Source organism: Bubalus bubalis, chromosome 11 (genome assembly GCF_019923935.1).
Source record: "Bubalus bubalis isolate 160015118507 breed Murrah chromosome 11, NDDB_SH_1, whole genome shotgun sequence".
Classification (NCBI taxonomy): domain Eukaryota; kingdom Metazoa; phylum Chordata; class Mammalia; order Artiodactyla; family Bovidae; genus Bubalus; species Bubalus bubalis.
In genome coordinates, this window is record NC_059167.1 from 30,367,196 (window position 1) to 30,379,486 (window position 12,291).

Sequence of the window (12,291 nt, forward strand, 5' to 3'; positions counted from 1 at the left end):
GCCACTTCCTACTTCAGGGGATCTTCCCAACTCAGGGATTGAACCCACATCTCCTGCACTGACAGGTAGATTCTTTACCACTAAGCCACCTTAGAAGCCAAAGTAAGCCAGACAGAGAAAGACAAATATCATGTGATGTCATTCATACATGGACTCTAAAAAAAAAAAAAAAAATGATACAAGCAAACATTTACAAAACAGAAAGAGATTCACAGACTTTGAAAACAAACTTATGGTTACCCAAGGGGAAGGGAGGGGGATAAATTAGGAGTTCGGGATTAACATATACACATTCAGTTCAGTTCAGTCACTCAGTCATGTCCGACTCTTTGCGACCCCATGAGTCACAGCTCGCCAGGCCTCCCTTGTCCATCACCAACTCCTGGAGTTCACTCAGACTCACGTCCATCGAGTCAGTGAAGCCATCCAGCCATCTCACCCTCTGTCGTCCCCTTCTCCTCCTGCCCCCAATCCCTCCCAGCATCAGAGTCTTTTCCAATGAGTCAACTCTTCGCATGAGGTGGCCAAAGTACTGGAATTTCAGCTTTAGCATCATTCCTTCCAAAGAAATCCCAGGGCTGATCTCCTTCAGAATGGACTAGGTTGGATCTCCTTGCAGTCCAAGGGACTCTCAAGAGTCTTCTCCAACACCACAGTTCAAAAGCATCAATTCTTCGGTGCTCAGGCTTCTTCACAGTCCAACTCTCACATCCATACATGACCACAGGAAAAACCATAGCCTTGACTAGACAGACCTTTGTTGGCAAAGTAATGTCTCTGCTTTTCAACATGCTATCTAGGTTGGTCATAACTTTTCTTCCAAGGAGTAAGCGTCTTTTAATTTCATGGCTGCAGTATACACATTACTATTTCATATATGGATATATATATATATATATATATATATATATATATATATAAAATGGATAATCAACAAGGACCTACTATATAGCACAGGGAACTCCACTCAGTATTCTGTAATAACTTATATGGGATAAGAAACTGAGAAAGATATATGTATATCTTTGGATATATATATATACACACATATATATATATATGGATATATGTATACATATACTTGAATGACTCACCCATATACCTGAAACTAACACAGCACTGTAAATGAATTATACTCTAAAATAGTCAAATTTTAAAAAGTAAAAAAATTACTAAAACATGTTTTTACAAAAATAGCGTATATAAGAAAGTTCATAGAAGCTTTAATAACAGTCAAAAACTGCAAAAAGCTCAGGTAGTTGTCAACAACAGAACCACAAAAATGGTATATTCAAATGAACAGAATACTATATAGCAATAAAAACTAATTCCTGATATACAAAATAACATGAATGAATCTCAAAATATTATGCTGCTACTTCAGCATATGACCATTTTACTATAAAAGGACTAGATAGACCATTCCCCACATTAATTAAGCAACTAAAAAACTAAAAAAATTATAAGAATCAATGGTTTTCAGAAATTAGAAATTGAGTATCAGTCAGTACAGGATTCTGATCTCCAAGGAAAAGGAAATGAAGAGATATCTGTATTTCTCTGGTGTACTACATAGAGGCAATTTCCAGGCCATGATGTGTGGAAGGGGAACTCAAACAAAGCTTGGGAGTCAAGGAAACTGAGAGCACACTTTAGGGCTGTCAAGGTAGCTGTAACTTAAAGATTAGATTACCAGAAAAGAAAATGCTGCACACAGAGAGAAAACTCTAAAGCAGGGGTTCCAAACATTTTCTGTAAAGGGTAGATAAATTTTTTAGGTTTTGCAGGCTACATGCAGGCTACTTAATTCTGCCATTAAAACATGAAAGCAGACAAAGACAATACATAAATGAACGAGTATGGCTATGTTCCAGAAACTGTAGTTACAGTAACAGGTGGTAGGTGGAACTTGGCCTGTGAGCTGTAAATCTGCCCACCTCTGCTCTAGAGATCTACAGAATGATGTCCTTAACTTTTGCCTGGGTGATGAGCAAATGAGTGTGAATTACTCAAGCTGAAGCTACAATACTTTGGCCACCTGATACAAAGAGTCAACTCACTGGAAAAGACTCCAATGCTAGGAAAGGTTGAGGGCAGGAGGAGACGGGGACAACATAGGATGAGATGGTTGGATGTAATCACTGACTCAATGGACATGATTTGGAGCAAACTCCAGCAGATAGTGAGGGACAGGGAAGCCTGGCGTGCTGCAATCCATGGGGTCGCAAAGAGTTGGATACAACTTAGCAACTGAACTACAACAAATAAAATAACTGGAAAGAAAAAGCTCAAAAAATTCCCCAAACTCATACGACCAGAACAGTTTGAAGTCTCAATAAACAAGGGAAAAAAGCCGCTCCGTACATGGGACATCACATACAGAGCCCTCAAAATGGTATAACTTCAAAGTAGAGCTAAATTAGCCTAACATTTAAATCTCTTCTTAGACCCTGGTGGGCTTCCCTGGTGGCTCAGACAGTAAAGCGTCTGCCTGCAATGCGGGAGACCCAGGTTCAATTCCTGGGTCCGGAAGATCCCCTGGAGAAGGAAATGGCAATCCACTCCAGCACTCTTGCCTGGAAAATCCCATGGACAGAGGAACCTGATAGGCTACAGTCCATGGGGTAGCAAAGAGTCGGACACAACTGAGCAACTTCACTTTCACTTTATAGACCCTAGCAATGCTTAAAAGAAATCCATGCAAGGATCTAACAGATTGCAGGTAACTTAACTACAACCCCAAAGTCTGAAAATATTTAATGAAATGTCATAAATTACCAGGTATTCAAAAACAAGGCAGAAATATATAACCCACACCAGGAGGGGAAAAAACTGTCAATAGAAGCAGACAGAGAAATGACAGAATGGAATTATCAGACAAGGACATTAAAACTAAGTTCTTAAGAAGTGAATAAATTAATGCTTACAGAGGTTAAGAGATCTGCCCACAGTCATACAGTTAATATGTATGTAGTAGAAAAGTCATAATTCAAGCCCCTTATAATAATATCAAAACAAACTTTTTAAAAGAATTCTAAAATATTCAATAAAATTGATTCAATAAAAAATATTTTAATAAAATTCAAATTTATAATTTTAATTATAATGGCTATTCATTTTATAAAAATATTTAATTAAGTCACTTTAAGGTATTCACTATAGTATTATCTTGTTATAAGAATCTACATTTCCTTTAAAATGAGCATATTAACCAAACTTTTATTTTTTTACATATAACTCTTCACAGATTTCTATAATTAAAATTAGAACATACTACAATTTTATTGAAATAACACAAAATACCTGGAGACATTTAAATGCTAAGAGAAAGTAATCACCTCATATCTAATTATAAGACATAATCATTTATCTATGAGTTTCATAAACATGTAAGAATTGCTAAGACTATTTTTAATGTTAATTTGGCTTATTCAAAACACATTTGTAGATAAATCATTAACTCTAATATTACTTGCATTTTCACATGACTTCTTTGATTTCTACACTTTGATTTGCCAGAAAAGTGGAAATTATATGTTAAGAATAGATTTAGTTATATTTGGTCATTTTATTTTTTGTTTTTCAAGCAAACTGGTAATGTGCTTAAGCTATCCAGCACAACTGCAGCTAGAACATAACTGCTGCTAAGTCACTTCAGTCGTGTCTGACTCTGTGCGACCCCATAGACGGCAGCCACCAGGCTCCCCCGACCCTGGGATTCTCCAGGTAAGAATATTGGAGTAGGTTGCCATTTCCTTCTCCAATGTATGAAAGTGAAAAGTGAAAGTGAAGTCGCTCAGTCGTGTCCGACTCTTAGCGACCCCATAGACTGCAGCCTACCAGGCTCCTCCATCCATGGGATTTTCGAGGCAAAGTACTGGAGTGGGGTGCCATTGCCTTCTCCGAGAACATAACTGACTACTCAGTAAAATTTTTATTTTATTTCAGATACAACTGGATATCAATTTTCTATAACAAATGTTAACAATGAGTTCAATCTTTAAATTAGTTCAAATAATAAGCAATCCTTGAAAACAACTAAATTCTATTTGTTGAAATCAGAAAAGCGAATTTATATCACAAATGAGCTCCCTTCTGGTTTACTCACAAATAATATAAAATAAAAGCTTTTAAACATCAAGGTTAAAATACTCAAACCTCTGACAACAAATGACATGCTCCCCAATATTGCCTCCCATAATTAACAACAAAGGAACAAAAGCTCTACTTAAAAACAACTTTTATGTTGTCCTTGTGACTCAGTTTGTTTCCCGTTTGCACACAAAAGTGTAGCAAAGTACAGAACACCATCATGTCTAAAGAAGTGCCAAATTCCCAGCCTTAGATTCTGGTTTCTAATTTTACAACATGATAGCAGTGTCCTTCTTTGCTTCCAAAAGACTAAGCCTTAGTACTTAAATCTGTAGATATGCTGCATGGATATTTAATGATATAAGCTGGTAATAAATGGGAAGGAAAAACTATTACTTTGAGATCTCTTCACTGCCTCCAATAGGAATGATGTAGTAATGGTAACCACATCTACTCTTTAGGGGAAAATATAGTTAGAATTATTTATAAAATAAAAAAGAAACAGAGGTACTAAAATTATATTGTTGGAATTTGAACCAATTAGCTTAAAATAACTTTCCTGGAGAATCGCAGGGACTGGGGAGCCTGGTGGGCTGCCGACTATGGGGTCGCACAGAGTCCAACACGACTGAAGGGACTTAGCAGCAGCAGCAACTAGCAAACGACTGAGAAACAAAGTTACAATTCCTACTTTAGGAGTGCAAAGAACTATCTCCTCAGAGAAGACAAAATATATACAAATTAAAGTTTCTCCTATTCATGTATAAAACAGTGACTAAGTGGAACTCTCTTAGACATTCAAGTTACAAATTATATATAAATAATTCTTCTAAGGTCCGTCTGCTCAAGGCTATGGTTTTTCCTGTGGTCATGTATGGATGTGAGAGTTGGACTGTGAAGAAAGCTGAGCGCCGAAGAATTGATGCTTTTGAACTATGGTGTTGGAGAAGACTCTTGAGAGTCCCTTGGACTGCAAGGAGATCCAACCAGTCCATTCTGAAGGAGATCAGCCCTGGGATTTCTTTGGAAGGAATGATGCTAAAGCTGAAACTCCAGTACTTTGGCCACCTCATGCGAAGAGTTGACTCATTGGAAAAGACTCTGATGCTGGGAGGGATTGGGGGCAGGAGGAGAAGGGGATGACAGAGGATGAGATGGCTGGATGGCATCACTGACTCGATGGACGTGAGTCTGAGTGAACTCCGGGAGATGGTGATGGACAGGGAGGTCTGGCATGCTGCGATTCATGAGGTCGCAAAGAGTCGGACATGACTGAGCGACTGAATTGAACTGAACTGAAAACTCTACCCCAACATTTTTCATTCACTGAGAGCTTAAATTCTAGGAAATAAAATTCAAGAAATTCAACCACTTTGTGAACACTCCTAACCAAAACATGTCCAATCTCAACTCTACATATTTCAATACATAATAATTAAATCCTCATTTCATACTAATTATTTTATGTCAATTTTTAACCCTTTATATTTCTCTAGGTTTACTAAATAAATAAATCCTGTCTTCTCAGTCACACGGCAAAGGCTTTATTTCCAAAAACCTTAATTACATTTATATGTCTTCCTTGGACCCTCTCCAAGTTCAGCAAATCTGACTGCGTTTGTTGTATTGTGTTTGACTTTTCTTTAAGTACAGCAGCTCAGGAAAAGAAAAGGTCATTGTCTGGCTCCTGTCCCTTAGGTTACCCTCCATACAATCAGTCTGCTACTAGAAGCAATAGTTGAAATCCTAGCTATTCTCAAATGAGGAAGAATTTATGTTTTGTATTTTGAGCATTTTCATTAATTAAATAAGGTATAACAGAAAGAGAATGAGTTTCAGTGCCATCTTTTACAGGTGATCTAACCTCTCTCAGACTCAGTTTTTAGATCAGCAAAAATAGAAATATCATCTATCTCATGGAGATATAAAAACAAAAGCATACTGCTGCTAAGTCACTTCAGTCATGTCCAACTATGTGTGACCCCATAGACGGCAGCCCACCAGGCTCCCCCGTCCCTGGGATTCTCCAGGCAAGAACACTGGAGTGAGTTGCCATTTCCTTCTCCAATGTGTGAAAGTGAAGCTGCTCAGTCGTGTCTGACTCTTAGCAATGCCATGGACTGCAGCCTACCAGGCTCCTCTGCCCATGGGATTTTCCAGGTAAGAGTACTGGAGTGAGCTGCCATTGCCTTCTCCAAAAACATGCTGCTGCTGCTGCTGCTGCTAAGTTGCTCAGTCATGTCTGATTCTGTGCGACCCCATAGACAGCAGCCCACCAGACTCCCCCAGTCCCTGGGATTCTCCAGGCAAGAATATTGGAGTGGGTTGCCATTTCCTTCTCCAATGCATGAAAGTGAAAAGTGAAAGTGAAGTCGCTCAGTCGTGTCTGACTCTTAGCGACCCCATGGACTGCAGGCTCCTCCATCTATGAGATTTTCCAGGCAAGAGTACTGGAGTGGGGTGCCCCTGCCTTCTCCCTTTTATTAAAAGAAAACTATCACAGGTCACAAAGTCTTAAGCCATGTTGGGATCCTTGCCTACGTCTATTCAATGAAATCAACCCCTGGGATATAGGTGCTCAATAAATATTACTTTCACCCTGCATTTTAGGAATGATTCTACCAAAAAGTGCAAACTCTTAACTTCATAAACATTTAGATTTTCATCTATATTACGTACCAATCTCCACATTCAGTAATATAATCAATCCACATAAAAACTGTCATTTAAAATTTTCACCATGCCCTTGAACCAAATGCCAAATTTTGCTAAATAATAAACAGTGATAATAAGTATTCCATCACATACTTAAGTTATTTTAATCTCAAAAAGCACTAAAGTAACCTCCCTCCCACCATAAAAAAAAAAAGAAAACAACCAATTTCAGATGGATAATACAAAATTAAACAATAGAGTTCAAAACAAACCCTTAAGAGTAGAAAAACAATACAAAGTGACAAAAGTTATTGAAAATACATGACTAACAGATCCACAACATAAAAAGAACTTAGACATATGAGCAAGAGATGTGAATAAGTATTTCACAAAATAGGGGAGTCAATGCTCAATCTCATTAGTGATCAGTGAAATAAAGTAGATTAAAATCACAAAGCATACATACTCACCAGAATGGTTACAGTGGAAAAAACAGAAAGGCACAAGTGTTGGTAGAAGTACGATTGGTAAAAGCCACTTTGGAAAATGTTTTGGCAGTATCTCCTAAAATTAACATACATAATCACCATGACCAAGTAATTCTACTCTTAGGTGAACAGCCACCAAGAAATGTCTGTACATGTGCACCAGGAAATAAATATAAAAATGTTAGCATTATGTATATTACTGAAACTCAAAACAACCTAAACATCCATCAACAGTAGAATGGATATAGTATAGTCCTCCTATGGAACATTACCCAGCAATTAAAAGTGGAAAAAAAAAAAAAACCTACATCTATATATAAAAACATGGATGAATCTCACAAATATAAGATGGACAGGCAAAACATTAATCAGGTTAAGGCATACATGCTTAGATGCTAAAGTTATTTAAAAGAGCTAGATAGGGACTGCCATAGAAGACAAGAGTCCCTATTTTGGGGAAAAGGAGTGGGGTGCAGGCTAGATGTAAGAAGTCATGAGGAGGACTTCGAGAGCACTGAGAATACTTTTTTCTTTTAGCCATGTGATGGTTACACAGATATTCACTTTGTGATAATTCACTAAGCTATATGGTTTGGTTCTATGCACTTCTGTATATCTGCATTACATTTCACCAAACAAAAGGTTGTAAAAATGAGGAAGGGAAGAAGAAAGAAAATAAATACCAAGGTCACAACACTATCTGGAAAGATATTTAATATATTAAGCTGAATACTAAGGTCAAATGAAATGTAAGCACACAAAAAGGTGCTCAACATTAGTCATCAGGGAAATGCAAATTAAAAACCATGAGATACCAAGATACACCTGTTTAGAATGCCTAAAATACTAAAATTCTTAATGCTGAGGATGCAGAGCAACTGGAATACTCAATGCTGATAGGAATGCAAACTGGTATATGCCCTTTAAAAAATAGTTTGGAAATTTTTTACAAAGCTAAATATATCTTTCTCATATATAAATCATGAATCTCCTTCTTAGTATTATTTACCCACAACAAATTAAAACTTACCTATACAACTGTACAGAGAAGGCAATGGCACCCCACTCCAGTACTCTTGCCAGGAAACTTCCATGGACAGAGGAGCCTGGTAGGCTGCAGTCCATGGGGTCGCTAAGAGTCGGACACGACTGAGCGACTTCACTTTCACTTTTCACTTTCATGCACTGGAGAAGAAAATGGCAACCCACTCCAGTATTCTTGCCTGGAGAATCCCAGGGACGGGGGAGCCTGGTGAGCTGCCGTCTATGGGGTGGCACAGAGTCGGACACGACTGAAGCGACTTAGCAGCAGCATACAACTGCAAGCAAATGCTTATAGCAGCTTTGTTGATAATCATAACCAAGGAAACAACCCACATGAAAGAATTTTGAGGAGTAATGGAACTGCTCTACATTATGATTTTACAATCGCTATACTGTTCTGCATCTGGCAAGATCCTATACATCACAAAGACTGACCTTTGTTGTATGTAAATTTAAAAAATAAATTTCAAAAAACTGTAGAACAAAATACTATGGTCAAAGCAATGCCACAGATTTCCAAGATATCAATATGCCAAATTTATCATAAAATTCCCCAAAATTCAAGAATCGTAAAAATATGTATTACTTAATTATACAATATAAAGAGATTATAATTCACTTAGACATTTAAACTATAATAACAACAAAAAGCATTACTTGTAAAATGACTGTTGCACTTGGTTTAGCATTTTATATGCATATTTTAATCATCCAAATAATCATATAAATCTACAATTATCTCAACTTTACCAATGAGGAAACAATTTCAGAAAGAGCAAAGTAACATTTTACCCATAGATACACATCTAGTGAATTGTGAAGCTGGTATTTAATCCCACTGTATCTTAGTCTTTCCAAGCCCATTTTCTTTCCTCTATACTTTCTTTTTAGTTCAGAGTGAAAGTGAAAGTGAAGTCGGTCAGTCCTGTCCGACTCTTTGTGACCCCGTGGACTGCAGGCCCCCAGGCTCCTGCATCCATGGGATTTCCCAGGCAAGAATACTGGAGTGGGTTGCCATTTCCTTCTCCAGGGGATCTTCCCGACCCAGGGATCGAACCCGGGTCACCCGCATTGCGGGCAGACACTTTAACCTCTGAGCCACCAGGGAAGGGAAGCCCTTTGGTAATTCCTTAAAATGAGTAGTGTGTTCCTTTACATTATGGAAAGTGAAAGTGAAGTCGCTCAGTTGCGTCCGACTCTGCGACCCTGTGGACTGTAGCCCACCAGGCTCCTCTGTCCATGGGATTCTCCAGACAAGAATAGTGGAGTGGGTTGCCATTTCCTTCCCCAGAGGATCTTCCCAACCCAGGGATCAAACCCAGGTCTCCTACATTGCAGGCAGATGGTTTATCCTCTGAGCCACCAGGGAAACCCCCCTACATTATTATGTAAAAATATGCTCAAACTTCCTACATTTGTAAGCTTAAAATAGATTATGAATATTTTGTATTTTTCAGGTGCCCACATAACCACAAGTATACAAAACAAAGTTAAAATATACAACTTCTGTCCTCAAGGTGTTTATAAATCTAATTAGCTGGCAAACATATGACAAAGTAGGCAATTTTAAAACTTAAAAACAATAGCTGAGTAGTAGAAACATGGTTAGTGTGAGCACCTTATAATAACAAAATAATTCTAATTGCTTCCTCCCATCCCTTGTATCATCAGTCATTCATTTCACTTATATATAAGGACCTGTGTGAATAAGTATACATGTGTATATATACATATACACACACAAGCAAACATAGTCAAACAGTGTTACTATTATTTTAAACTGTTATCTGTTAGAGCAATTAAGCACAAGAAAAATAAAAGTTTTATTTTATCTTCATTCATTTCTTCTGCAATGCTTTCTCTTCTGGATTTCTCATCTATATCAAATTCCTAGCCTCTAAAGAACCTTTTTTAACATTTCTTTCAAAAATGATCCACTAGCAAAAAATTCTCTATTTTTCTCTTATGATCTTTATTTTTCCTTTACTTTTAAAGTATAATTTTACACAGTACATTATTCTAGGCTGGTGGCTTTTCTCTCTCAATACCTTAAATATTTCATTCCACTATCTTGTTTGCATGGTTTCTGAGGAAAAGCCAGATATAACTCTTATCTTTGCTCCTCTATAGGAGGAGCTTCTTCAGGAGTTTTTTCTCTTTATCTTCAATTTTCTATAATTTGAAAATAATATCCCTAGGTATAAGGATTTTTTTTTTGCCATTTATCCTACTTGATGTTCTCTGAACTCTCTGGATCTTTGGTTTGGTATCTCATGTTGATTTAGGAAAATTCTCAGTTGTTATAGTTTCAAATATTTCTTCAGTTCCTTTCTCTCTTCTCTGGTATTGCCAGAATTCTTGTGTTGTACCTTTTGTCGTCATCCCACAGACCTTGCAATATTCTGTTCTGGGCTTTTATTCCCCCCGGGCTTTTTCTCTTTGGTTTCCAGTTTTCAAGAATTCAACTGATATATCCTCTTGCTCAAAGACTCTTTCCTCATGCATGTCCAATCTACTAATAAGCCATCAAAAGCACTCTTCACTTCTGTTAGAGTTTCTTTTTTCTCTAGCATTTCTTTTCAGTTCTTTTTTAGAATTTCCATCTCTCTGCTTATATTGCCCACCTGTTCTTGCATGTTATCTACTTTATCCATTAGCACGCTTAGCATATTAATCACAGTTGTTTCAAATTCCCAGTCTGATAATTCCAACGCCCCTGTCATATCTAATTCTCATGCTTGCTCGGTCTCTTCCAACTGTGTCTTCTGCCTTTTGATATATCTTGTAATTTTTTTTTTCCTTGACAGCCAGACATGACACACTGAGTAGAACAAACTGTTGTAAACAGGTCTTTAGAAATGCAAGGTATCAGTGCAAAAGTTGGCTTACAGCTCAACATTCAGAAAACTAAGATCATGGCATCCGATCCCATCACTTCATGGCAAATAGATGGGGAAACAGTGACAGACTTTATTTTGGGGGGCTCCAAAATCACTGCAGATGGTGATTGCAGCCATGAAATTAAAAGACACTTGCTCCTTGGAAGAAAAGCTATGACAAACCTAGCCGACATGTTAAAAAGCAGAGACATTACTTTGCCAACAAAGGTCCATCTAGTCAAGGCTATAGTTTTTCCAGTAGTCATGTATGGATGTAAAAGTTGGACCACAAAGAAAGTTGAGCACCGAAGAATTGATGCTTTTGAACTGTGGTGTTGGAGAAGACTCTTGAGAGCCCCTTGAACTGCCAGGATATCCAACAGGTTCATTCTAAAGGAAATCAGTCCTGAATATTCATTGGAAGGACTGATGCTGAAGCTGAAATTCCAATACTCTGGCCACCTGATGCGAAGAACGCACTCATTGGAAAAGACCCTGATGCTGGGAAAGACTGAAGGCGGGAGGAGAAGGGACAACAGAGGATGAACTGGTTGGATGGAATCACCGACTCTATGAACATGAGTTTGAGCAGGCTCCAGGAGTTGGTGAATGGACAGGGAGGCCTGGCATGCTGCAGTCCATGGGGTTGCAAAGAGTTAGACACAACTGAGAGACCCTGCATTCAGATGTTTGTATCTTTCCTTTTCTCCTTTGCTTTTCGCTTCTCTTCTTTTCACAGCTATTTGTAAGGCCTCCCCAGACAGCCATTTTGCTTTTTTGCATTTCTTTTCCATGGGGATATTATTGATCCCTGTCTCCTGTACAATGTCACGAATATGCAGATGACACCACCCTTATGGCAGAAAGTGAAGAGGAACTCAAAAGCCTCTTGATGAAAATGAAAGAGGAGGGTGAAAAAGTTGGCTTAAAGCTCAACATTCAGAAAACGAAGATCATGGCATCTGGTCCCATCACTTCATGGCAAATAGATGGGGAAACAGTGGAAACAGTGGCAGACTTTATTTTTTGGGGCTCCAAAATCACCGCAGATGGTGATTGAAGCCATGAATTTAAAAGACGCTTACTCCTTGGAAGGGAAGTTATGACCAACCTAGATAGCATATTCAAAAGCA

The 12,291-nt window shown here is 38.0% G+C and overlaps 1 protein-coding gene across 3 annotated transcripts in view; it reads right to left on the minus strand.

Moving 5' to 3' along the window:
- Positions 1–12,291, minus strand: part of MNAT1 (MNAT1 component of CDK activating kinase) — a 213,433-nt gene that overhangs the window by 112,414 nt on the left and 88,728 nt on the right. The window contains exon 7 of one of the 3 annotated variants that reach the window (XR_003112274.2): positions 7,218–7,311. The exons of the other annotated variants lie outside the window; for them this stretch is intronic. The gene's annotated coding sequence lies outside the window, so the exon portion shown is untranslated. The remainder of the gene's footprint in view (positions 1–7,217; positions 7,312–12,291) is intronic. 3 annotated transcript variants of the gene reach the window in all.